This window comes from Paralichthys olivaceus, chromosome 4, assembly GCF_024713975.1.
Source record: "Paralichthys olivaceus isolate ysfri-2021 chromosome 4, ASM2471397v2, whole genome shotgun sequence".
NCBI lineage: Eukaryota > Metazoa > Chordata > Actinopteri > Pleuronectiformes > Paralichthyidae > Paralichthys > Paralichthys olivaceus.
The window spans coordinates 14,352,033-14,364,532 of NC_091096.1; the positions used below are offsets into that span (position 1 = coordinate 14,352,033).

The 12,500-nt window shown below is 40.5% G+C and overlaps 1 protein-coding gene across 2 annotated transcripts in view; it reads right to left on the reverse strand.

The window, feature by feature from the left end:
* Positions 1-12,500, reverse strand: part of ssbp2a (single stranded DNA binding protein 2a) — a 72,588-nt gene that overhangs the window by 57,539 nt on the left and 2,549 nt on the right. For both annotated transcript variants that reach the window (XM_069523872.1, XM_069523871.1), the window contains exon 2: positions 10,342-10,410. The gene's annotated coding sequence lies outside the window, so the exon portion shown is untranslated. The remainder of the gene's footprint in view (positions 1-10,341; positions 10,411-12,500) is intronic.

Consider the following 12,500-nt stretch of genomic DNA (forward strand, 5'->3'; position numbering starts at 1 on the left):
ATTTATTATTAAAAAATAAAAAAACTCCATGTATACCATGTATATGCATATACGTAATAAGTATTAAAAGGTTGTATTCCTGCAAAACAATGGCTTATATTAATCTTATATAATCATATATTATATTTTTACATTGTTAATTGTATCAGTATATGCCCTTCCAACCTGGGTCAGTTCTCCTCACAAGATATATGTCTGAGAGGTATAGCAGGATGATTAAAGACCACATTTAAATTCATTAGATCCAGATTTTCATTAGAATCTGCACCAAATTGCACATACTCATAAATATTAGTGCCCGAAACATCAAATTCTTCAATCAATTATTCTCTGAGAAATCAAGGAAAATGTCCTGGAACCACCCCCTGATCTGGATACACAACAAAATTGAATGGGTTTTTCCTCTGCTCAAAATTTCATGAAAATTGATTTTTGAGGGTTTTTTTCTGCATAATCCTGCTTACTAACAAACTAAGGTCCTTGGCAGAGGTGATTAAATCATCTTAGAAGTGTAGTGGAACTGCTCCCAACTCAACTTATCTGAGACACGAGGGGCTACAACTAGACACTGACAACATGATTGGAAGATAAACTGTATATTTAAAAACACTCATCATATGTTTTTAGGCTAATTTGTTGCTATGGAGCTATGAAATAAATGTAGTTACGTAAATAAAGTACATTTCCCTGTGAAATACAGTTGAACTGCATTGCTGTGAAAGTGAATTTCCCACATCAATAACTAAACGAATGAAGCAGCATTAAATCAGACTTCAAACTGGTGTTTAGGTACAGAGTAAATGTACTTAGTTACTTGCAGTCATTGATCATCCTGTAAAAACAACACACATGTCAGATGTGGTCAGATAACATCCCTCCTGTTGCCCATTGGGCCTCTTCCTCACTCTTCCTCCATTTTCTTTGTCTCCCTCTCTCCTCTTTCTTCTCTCTCCGTCCCTCGGTCCACCCACCACGTCCTTCCTCTCGGTGTTGCCGCACTGAGCCATCTGTCTGAGGTCATCTGCTCCAGACTGTCTAGCCAATGGAATCCCAGCACCATCCAACATGGTCACAAGTTTAACGTGCAAATCCCAATGTGTCCAACAATCACACTACGTCTTTGTTACTCGTCTTTAGATCACTTTCCTTGTCACTCAGTCACACAGTAGGCTAGAGGGGCGCACACACACACACACACACACACACACACACACACACACACACACACACACACACACACACACACACACACACACACACACACACACCCCTCTCCAGCTTTACTACAACTGCTCTGGCATTTTGGCAAACAGCCTTTGTTTACTGAGCCTGTCGATGGGCTATGTAATCGTATATTTCCACTGAGAGTGTCTGTTAGCTACGACGCTAATTAGTGAACGATTAAGCTCCCACACAAAAGAGCTTCTTGAGATTAATTGGTGCTGAAGTTTACAAAAGCTTGTGGCTCAGTAAATTATTAAGCGCGGACAATAGTACACCATGGCATACTGTGTTTTTGTTTTCAGATGACTAATTGCCAGTGTCAAGAGGTGAGTCACTGTTCAACACTGGTTCTTTAAAGTGGACACTGGAGTGGTAATGGTGACGTACAGCACATTTCATTTTTGTCCATCAGCGCAGCATCAAACTAACAGCTGTGGTGTTAGAGCTGCATGTAAGGTAGAATGTGGGAAACACTCCCACAGGTGAAACTATGGTTTTGCTGCATCTGTAACTACAGTACCATCGCACCACAATGACCTGCAGAGCAAATGTCAATGGAAAATGCCTTAATGCCTACAAAAAATAATTAGAAGATGCTGCTTTACAGTTTTTTTGTTTCAGGCCTACAACTGCCAGACACAAGCAGTTTTTAGAGAAATTCCAGAAAATGTCCGGAAAACAGCGTCCTGACATTTTCCGGAGTAAACCTTTCACATATGAAGTTCGCAGCAGGAGAAAGTCCAGATCAGACACTCGTACAACGGGAAAATGTGCGGAACACTCATGTGGTGCCTGGGTAGCTCACGCAGGACACTGGATATGACGTACCATTTGCGTTGCATTTCCTGTTTTACAGCACATCTACATCAACATCAACATCGACCTTTATCGATCTCATCATCTTTCCAAGTCAACATCTTCATCAGTGTCTCATGTGTGTGGCTCCTCTTTTTCATCCTGAAGATATTTGTATTGCTGTTTTGTGTCAGTTGTGTGTTAGCAACATCATTAACACGCCCACTCGCTCGCTGTGACATTTTCCTCTGGTATTCTCACATGGGCTCACTCAACATTTTCAGGACATTTTATTCAGGCGCTGGCTAAAAAAGTCGAGCAACTGACTCAGACGTGTGCGTTCTCTCACACACTGCCTCTCCGCAGAATTTCAGGAGATTATCCACAATTCAGTGCATGTGAAAGCAGCAATACCGTAACCATGGACACACACGTACAGGATCTACAGTGAAAAGTGTACATGTAGGTTGACACAAATACAGTAGAAAATAAATACAGTATAAGAACCCTGCGGCCCCAGTCTCGCCTGCTCTGAACAACATTTGTTCCCTCCTCTCTGCTGCTGATGAACATGAGGGCGTCCCAGCTGAGGGTTTTGTTAACAGTGGAAAAAGTTACAAATCCCCGCTCTGCAACTGGCTGAAAAAAAACAAACTGTGCAAGCAGAGGCAACTTAACAAACTGGTTTCACAGTTTATCTAATCAGGAATCAACACTGATACACTGCAGCCACAGGATGGTCCAGGCTGGCATGGCTTTGAAATAAACTTGGCATTTAGGGGGGGGGGGAGTGTTTGCTTTCAGCGGCTGATGCAACAGGAAAGCAAGAGATGAAAACATCCTAATAGGCATGTCTCGAAACATTCTACGTCTCGCTGATTTAACAGGCATCTAAAGTTAAGCGGCGCTGAAAATGCGAGCCCTGCTGTGCCTACTCTTCTGTCCTGATGCTCGTTTACTCAAAGGATTAATTCCTGTTTGCAAAATAGCCCGTCGGTTCTTTGCAGGGAATCAACCATGTGTTTAACTTGACCTGTGATTCACAAGGGCATTTATTTTAGAGGCAGGGGTGTGCACTCTGTGTTTTTATCAAACGCGAGATTATTGATTATTGTTTTTAAGGGATTTTTGACGATCAACACATATTCAATAAAGAAAAAGCATGATGGTAACAGTGTATATATGTTGGCGTTTAAAGTTCAAAACAGGAGATATTTCCGGTGTTCATGAGGTTGTGCATGTGGCTCCGACATGATCACATTTGTTTCTAATTTGGCCAAAAGTTCTAAAAAAGAAAGACAGACACGGGAAAAATTACACGTCTGCATAAGAGAAGCACGAACCCTGTGTTTGTTCGACCATTCCACAGAATATAATGCTGATTCATGCAGTAATCAGGCAGCTGTTTAATGGTCTGTCACCAAAAGGGGCCTCTGGCATTTTTACTCAACAGATGTTCAGAAAGTGTGATATCATTTTATTTTGATGATTGACTTGAACGCGCGATGGCCACTATACATAAAATGAGATATGATGTTAATGGATATGATGCAGATGTACAAATAAACTCTATATTCACTGTAATCATCCCTATATTATTGCACTTTAATGGCTCACAGTGTGTCATGGTGATTGGAGTGAACCTACGGGGCCAGAAAATCCCACGATCCGGATTTGCTACTGAAAAATAGACTTTTCGTTGTATTGTAGATTTCATTTCTTTGCTTAATTACACTGGTGAGATGAAACGGCATTTCATCCTGGGACTGTACGCTGAGAAAAGTGCAGTTGAGCAGGGGGTGGAAAACTCCATCACAATTATATGTATGCACAGCCTTTTTCTGAATTCTGAGCAGGTTTTCCATCGGTGAAATTCCTGATGATCTGAGCTGGGCTGAGCGTGCGCTGGGTGCTGATGTGACTAACAGAACACTCCGGCAGCAGAGCGCATTTTGGGCTGTCGCAGAGGACTCTGGGTAATAAGACTGTGCTTGTGTGCATGTGCGTGAGTGCATGTGTGTGTGTGAATGAAAAAGAAAGAACACTGCTTACGCCACCAGCCAAAACCACACTCTCAGATCTGCAGTACTGAAATGACCTCAAGCTAAAGACTTCTCCAAAGAGTGCAACATGCTCAAGTGAAAGAACACACACGCACTCACACACACACACATTTGTACATCTCAGTGAGGACACTCATTACATACCCGAACCCCTTACCTTAACCATCCAACCTAAATTTGTAATATAATATGTACTATATATATATATATATATGTGTAAAGTAAATGTTTTAAGGATGTAAGTTATCAAGCTTAACAATGAATCAAATGCACGAGGGTAAAAAGCAGGCGCTAAGTTAGTGATGTCTGGTCTAAACTCACCACCGTCGTCACCATGACTTTAGTGAAAAAACTCGGCTGAATGGCCGTGTTTTAAATTTAGCTAACATTAGCCACAACAATATATTGAGTGTTGATCATGTCAGATGCTGATTGAGGTCAGTGTTGTGTTCGAAACTTTTTGCTTTGTTCCAAAGTTGTCAAAATGGCTTAAATACTTGAGTACTACATTGAAAATCAGTTGATGAGTGCATCAATTGCCTTTCATCCTCTATCACATGGATTCCTGTTTGCCACAGTGTCTCTTTTAATATTACTGTTGCCAAATTAAAAACTCTACACATACAGTATTAGCTGTAATATGAGACTGCTAGGGTAAACTTCACAGCTTTGTGTGTGTGGATATTTATGGACTGATGCATTTTTGCAGAACATTTGCCTGCTTTGTTTTCAATAAGTTTCAAAGTTTCAACTCTGAGTCAAAGCAATTTTACAAAGCTCAATCTGTGGCTTCTGTTTTGTCATATGCAAGCAAACCTTTATATTGATTACCATTAACAATATGAAAGAGAAAATTACACTTGAGTTTAAAGTTGCTACTAACATTTCAAATTTTTACATTCTTTTTATCGATATGCTTTTGTGGAAGGTGTGTTGTGCATTTTCTGGAGAATATTACTCCTAATTCTCACTCCTCTCACCTCTCACAAAATTCAGTGTGGAGGCTGAACACTGACTAGGACATCGCGGCTTTAACCTGAGTAAAGTGTCCTCGATATACCTCATCCCTTCTCTAAGCCCAGATGATGGATGGTCCTGCATCAAGGTCAGGACAGAGGTTGCGTGCCCATATTAACTATCCTCTTCCACTGATAGACTGTCAGACCCTTTGCGTCTGGAAGCCTCCCATTGGCCCTGATGTAAACAACTGCAGCAACAGTGGCTGCGCAGCGAGACAGAGGAGGGGTCCCAAACATGCATCATGCGGACAAAATATATATCGCAGACAGTTTCCTGGGAAAAACAAGCCTTTTTCATGTCTTTATTACAGCTTATCTTTTATGGCGTTTTAGTGCCTCATAACGTGATCAAGCTGCATCCCTCCTTAAACAGGAAATGAGAACAAGTTGAGTCAAGACTGCAGCGTGATGTCGTCTCTTTCTTCACTGAGTCATAAAGCGGAGGTTAGAGGAGGGGGATCAACTGGATTTTATTTCAGGGATCTCCTTTGTTGCCTGGAAGATTTGCTTTGAAACAGCAGGACAGCTTAAGGCAAATATTGGACCCAGCTTTGACAGACAACTCTATAATTCTAGTGTCAAGATGCTTTGAGTGACAATTACAATGTTATTTTACAGCACGGTGCTGTGCCTAATTCTACCACATGCATTTTTTTGTGTGTATGTAGGGAAACACACGCATATATAAAGTTTTATGGAGCAGTCAGTGCCGTCTGCGAAGTTCTGCCAAGAAAAGTGACATTAGCTCAAAACACTGCTGCGCCCAACTGCTACCTCACAGTGCTGCTCGCCAGGCAATACGCTCTTTGTTGTATATGCAGCCAGCAGGAACAAGTAAATGGTAAATGGCCTCATCAACATGCACACAAATCGCTTTACAGTACAAGTTGCATTAACCCATTCACACACAAATTCACACATTACTACTATATGTTACTATGTTTTTTTCTATCACCCACCATTCTATGTTGGTCAATCTGGGGCTCAGAATGCAGACTGGAAGTGCCTGGAATAGAACCATCAGCCTTTTATTTATTGAACGACCCTCTGCTGCCCACAGTGCAAGTGCAGTCTCGGATCATGGAAAGGCTAAAGTCTGAGATAAAAGTCCTTTCCTCTGATGAATCCAGAACAACATAAGAAAAAAATGTCTGTGAAGATTCTCAGTCATCCAGGTCATGGTATATCCAAGTGCTAAAAAACAGGTCAACTGGACTTGGTTGAGTTTCTTGAGACATAAGGAAAAGTACATCTTTAGGTCGTAAATGTTTTTATAGCACACATGACATTTACTTCGAAGGCTCATCTTTCATTATGTAGCATACAATGAATCCCACTCGTTTTTATGTCTGGACTAAAGTGGGCTGAAATAGGCAATTATAATATTTGGAGGAAAGATGTAATGTTGAAAGTGACAGTTAGAGCTTGGAGTTAGACAAAAAAATTATTACGCGCATGTGCTTTCTTGCTTTCATGTCACACAATTCTTCTGTCTGTCTGTGGCTCTCATATCTCAAGAACTGTGTATGGTTAAGGACACATGATACATTCAATGTGAATACAATTTGAAGAAACAGGCAACTAGCGGCGTCTGTCTCATCAACGTAAGTGATGATCACAACAAAAAAGTGTTTATGACATTGACAAGATTCTTCGGTTCAGGGTTCTGTGGACTGAGTCCAGCAGCTGGTCTTCACTCACCACTGCTCAATTACTGCAGGTCACTTTTTCAGGTTCAGAAAGAGAACTGCAACCAGCATCACCACAGGCCGAGCAAACAGCCAATTCCAATTCCACACGTTTGGGAGAGACCATGAACTAGTTTCATAGTTTTGTCAGACCTGTCTCACAAAATCAATTAATTCTTCATAGAAATTAAAATCTGAAGGTGACACGTGCTCTACATGGATAAAATACCTGCCTCAGTCTCCAGCAGACACTTTTTGTTCAAAGCTGACAGTACAGTCAGGTGAATAAGGCGCATGGTGTGTAGAGCACCTGTGTCTCCATGCTCCACTGCCGGCTTTAAAAGAAAAGAGAGTTGCTCTGTTCCTCGCCGAGGTCTTTGGAAGGTGAACGATAATTGCTGAGGGAGGATTTAGCCTGACGACGGAACAAAGCACCTACTTTGTTTTACCGAGGTAACTCTTACTCCGAGATGAAGCACTACTTTACACATGAACTTTAGACATGAATATATCATGTGGGTTGGCAGATCCCTGGGTGTTTGTGTGTTAACCACAGGGAGAGACAGACAGAGAATGACTTGTCGGTTACATTATGAGACTCCTCACTGTTTTTGACTCATTAGTGTTGGCCCTGTGGTAATGACATCATGGTGACAGCATTAGCTTTTAAAGTCTGACCGCAGAGCGAGTGAACTGTGATGATCTTTTTGAAATAGAATTCTTTAAGTCTGACTTCATCGTGTGGTTAACTTTTTAGGAAACCCCAAACAGGTTATTGGATAGACAGACAGATGGACAGACAAACACACAACCATTTGACCATTAATACTTGCCTAAGCCTAATCTCAACCAAAATTGAGGTTCAAATCTAAAGTCCAATCTTTAAGGTCCAACCTTAAATATAAATTTGATTTAACCTGACCTTAAACCTAAAGCTGACCCTAAACTTAACCTTAAAGCTTGTCTTTACATTGACATTTAATGATTTCCATCATATGTTCTCTTTTTGTCACCATAAGGACCAATATAATATAGTATAATATAATATAATACCTGGACTACAGACACACACGCACACACACAAACACACGGAGAAAACACTATTCACAATAAATCATTGGGAGTAATTGTCATGTTCAAGTGACTGAACGTTATCTTTCCCTGATACATGGTGATGTCTGAGTGTTGATCATGTCAGAGGCTGATTAAAAGCTTTGTTACGGGGTCTGTCGACACTCCTCCAGAGCCTCCTCAGCCCCTGGCCAGCATTGTTTGTGGGGAAGAAAGCTATCAGAGGATCTACACAGGACTAGGGTTGCCAACTGTTCCCTCTGTGGCTTCCTGTTTTGCCGCAGGAATTCTTTTGGCGAGTGCAAAAAAGAAAAAAGTACATTACTGCACAAACGTGACATAGTTAACCCTTTCCCTGAATTCAGTTCCCATTAGAGGACTCAAATATTTTGGAACAACAAATCTAGATTTAGATAGTTTATCTATGTGGTTTATCTTATTTTTGTACGATTTTTCTTAATTGTTCTATTATGAATCAATTATAATAATGTATCCATTTAATTTTTGTCTTACTATTGTCTCCTTAGCTATTTTGGCTGTGCAACCTTTGGTCAATGTCTGCTTTTAAAACATGCTCCACAAAGACATTGACTTGACTCGTGTGTGTGGTAATTATTCAGGTGTTTAGCTTGGTTTAGCATAAAGACTGGAACGGAGGGAAACAGCCTGGCTCTGAATATAAGATCACTGCCATATCTTGTTTGTAAAAACAATGTGATGTCACGTGCCTGGCCAATATATAGTTCGGTGTGCCTTGATTTAATTTGAGGGGACTGTTGGGCCTTGGCGGAGGTGTGCGCTCATGCCATTTGAGTTGAACTTGTAATCTTATTTTTCAGTTTCCAGTCTTTATGTGAAGCTGAGATATCCAGCTGCTGAAAGTAGCTTTTACTCTTCAGATTTAGGGATGGTATCAATGTTATCATTAAAGTGTCTGCAAGAAAGCATGTATGCATATAACTTAAAAATCTGAAATATTTCTTTAAACACCATCTATTAAGAAAGAAGTTTGTGAGACTTGAAATAATTTACCAACAGTGTCGAACCTCCTGCTGTAATTCTCATTTTCTGTCATTCAAATCCACCCACTCTATTCTCTACTTTTCTTCCGCTTCCCAAAACCATTTTCCTGCCAAGCCCCCATCCTCCTGCTGTCTACTTTTTCCTTTTATCCATCATCTTTCCCCGTCACTCCTTTCAGCCTTCCTCCACTTTCCCCTCCTTGTTTTCACTCTGCCACACCACCGCCTCTTCTTCTTCCTTTTCCTTCCATCTAAATTGCAAATGGCAGCAGTGCCGACTGCCAGAGGAGCTCCTCAATGTCATTAGATCTGACCCTGTGGATTAACTAGACGAGAGAGGCGGTGTGGAGAAACTCCAGATCAATAACGCAGCTTATCCTCTGGGTTCTTTTACTTCACTTTGGATTAAGATCGGACTAACTGCCACTGTCAACTCTATTCATGTACAAACAAACAATATGGTTATAAGTGGTCAAAATATAAATCTGCGTTCTTAGGCCTCAGTTTTGTGGAAATCATGCCAGGAAAACAGAATAATTAAGTAAATGGACAAGTTTACTTAAACTTTGAAACAATCCGTAGCTACTGAGCTGACCAAGGCTCTTACAGATAATCAAAAAATGACAGTGTCATGTTTCCAAATCTGTAAATGTGTATCTGGGATAAAGAAACGAGTCAAGACAAACCAAAATATATAGTGGTCATCTGAATGTGCCTCCCCTTGTACTGGACACGCAGATCAAAACACCAACTCCTGCTGTCTGGATGATCCAATTAACAAGGTGATGTGATATTTCTGAGATACAGAGATAGATGAAGAGATAGAAGTGTGTTCATATGTGTGTGTGTGTGTGTCGCCGTCTAACTGCGTGTGGTTGGTTTACCAAGTTGGCGGGCAAAGTCAAGTCACCATGAGCTCAAGTAAACCTGATAGGTGCCCTTATCAGAGACAGCTAAAGTCAAAGCCTATTATAATGGTCACTCACTCACTCACTCACTCACACACACACACACACACACACACACACACACACACACAGATCTGCATCAAAAGATCACATTACTGATACTAACTTGAAAGTAAAACATGCAGAGTTGTCTCCATCAATTTTACACATCTAAAACAACCAACTGCCTTTTACAAAACCAAGTTAAACACATTATCTCCCAGAAGCCAATGTTCTCTCTGCACCTTCACCACAGGACTCATTGTAATCATGTTGCTATATCACATTAAGCTCAGGATTTTGAGTCGAAGATGTATTATTTGGCAGCAGCACATGCAACGTGAAAAAAGCTAAAGGATTATTATCACTCAGTGTTTTACTTTAAGTACAAAGAAAATGAGATCCAGCTTTGATAATAATTATAATTTCTAGAGAAGGGAAACTACAAATTATAAGCTCATGATTTGCTATGGGACACGCCCCGGGACTTTCTCAACCCTGGCAAGGCCTACCTCTGGAGAGGTGAAGTGACGATGGCCAAAACATCCTATGATCCTTGGGTCCACGACCGATGATGGGTCCTGAGATTGACAGAAAGATAAACCTAAAGTCAGGAAAATGAGTAGCACAGCAAAGGAAATAAAAACATGAATACATTCGAAATATGTGTACGTACAAAGGCAGGTTAAACACCAAATGAATGTGATTACAAAGCTGACTCTGACAGGTACACAACTGATAATGTCCACTTGACGTCTGCTGCTGGTTGGCAATTTATCGTCAATTAATTCATTTTGGAAGATGTTTAAATGTACAAGAGTTAGTTATCATCTTAACTTAAAATGTGTCCTAGTCTGGAGAAGGAAGGGAGTGTGTGTGATGTCGAAGTTTATACATTAACTAAACCCATCATTAATCTCTAACAACATGTCATCGGAGTCGTCCCTGATGTCAAACAGCTGGGATCTTAATTTCATGTGAATGCCACTCTGCACAAGTTGCTATTCAGGGCTCTAGTACCACTGCAATAATAAATTCTTTCCACTGTTTATACGCCTGCATGTTAAAGTCTTTGAGCAGCTAATGGACACTTAGCTTCACTAACAGAGATGATTAAAGTTTGTTGATTAAAGCGATTTCAGCTCTTCCTGTTTCAAACTGTGGCACTGCTCCGAGATTCTTAAGTAAATATCACAAACTGTTCAACAACATTTAAATGTCTGTGTGGTTTAGCGATCGCCCTGAATCCCATCCTGTAACAGTGTCCCCCACACATCTAACAGCCTAGACGCAATCTCATTTGTCAAGTCAAGTGTTGTGCCTCACTACGCTCCAAAGAAGAGCTGCTGGCAGATCCGTTTCCTCTCTCTCAAATAGAAGGAGACAGCAGGAATGAAAAGATGTGTGGTCAAGTTAACTTGGGGCCTTGGGGTCTTTAAACGCCTCATGCTGTAGGTGTTAATGGGTCATAATCAGGCTGCGTCGTGTTCCATGAACCTATCACAGTGCAGTTAACTCATTATGTTCAAAAGTGTGGCCGAGCAGCTAATTCAGAGGGTAAATTCTGAAATGATTGATGCAAGTCTCGATGAAACAGGATGTATAGGTTTGTAATGAAAAGTTAGGCTGTCAGTAAGTTATAGTTCTGTACAATGCACCAGGAGCATCACAATAAAGCATTTAGTGCCATCTAGTGGTTAGATGAGTTCAGCTGTTCGCAGTCAGTTCAACCAAATAACAAGATAATTTTTTCTCTCTTAGTCCTACTACAGCAAAGGCCTATCAATAGATCATTTATGATTCCAATTGAATACAATATGGATAGAGATAGAAAGAGAGACAGAGGGAGTGATAAAGAGAGAAAGCAGACAAAGACAGAAATAGACAGAGATAGAAATTGTGAGAGAAAGAGACAGAGAAAGAGAGAGACAGACAGAGATAGACTAAAATTCCTGTGACACAGCAGCAAGGCATCAGGCATCAGTAACAGACTATACCAGATGTAAAAAAGTAAGAGGAAAATTATAAAAACTATAATAAATAAAAAATACAGAAATTAGAAGGGAAACTGACTATGTGATAACCACAACACTGAAAATCTCTGTCCCTAGATATTCCTGAACCTCCCCACACCCAGGTCAGGATCTACTTTCCTCCAAAGAGATAGTGAAAAAGTTCAGTAAAAATGCTTTTGTGTTTTGTGAAATATCCACAGCAACAGAGATTAGATCGTATCACATACTGGAAGACGAACATTAGTTGATGCTCCTACAAACATTTTAATTTTACCTCCAAGTATAGGTAAAAAAAAAGTTTGTGGGAGCATCAACTGGTGCAAGTGTGAGATACTGCCATTAAAATGAAATAACATTAATCTCCGCTGTGTTGCAGAGATGTGTAGACATTTGTTTTGAGAAATTGGATTTTGTAAGTAGTGAAATTCCCTCAACCCACAAAACGAGAACTAATTTCTGTCGAAAGCAGAAAACGTGTTTTCTTGGCTCACCCCAGGCCACACACATGCTGAGTGGAGAAAAAAACATGGTGGCACATCTTCACACAACTTGAATTTGGTCATAACAGATGCTCAGAATCATGCTACATCAGTACAATAATATCTTCTCAGCTAAATCTCTGAGTGGTTTCTTTAGGAGGCCTCTAGCATGAGAGG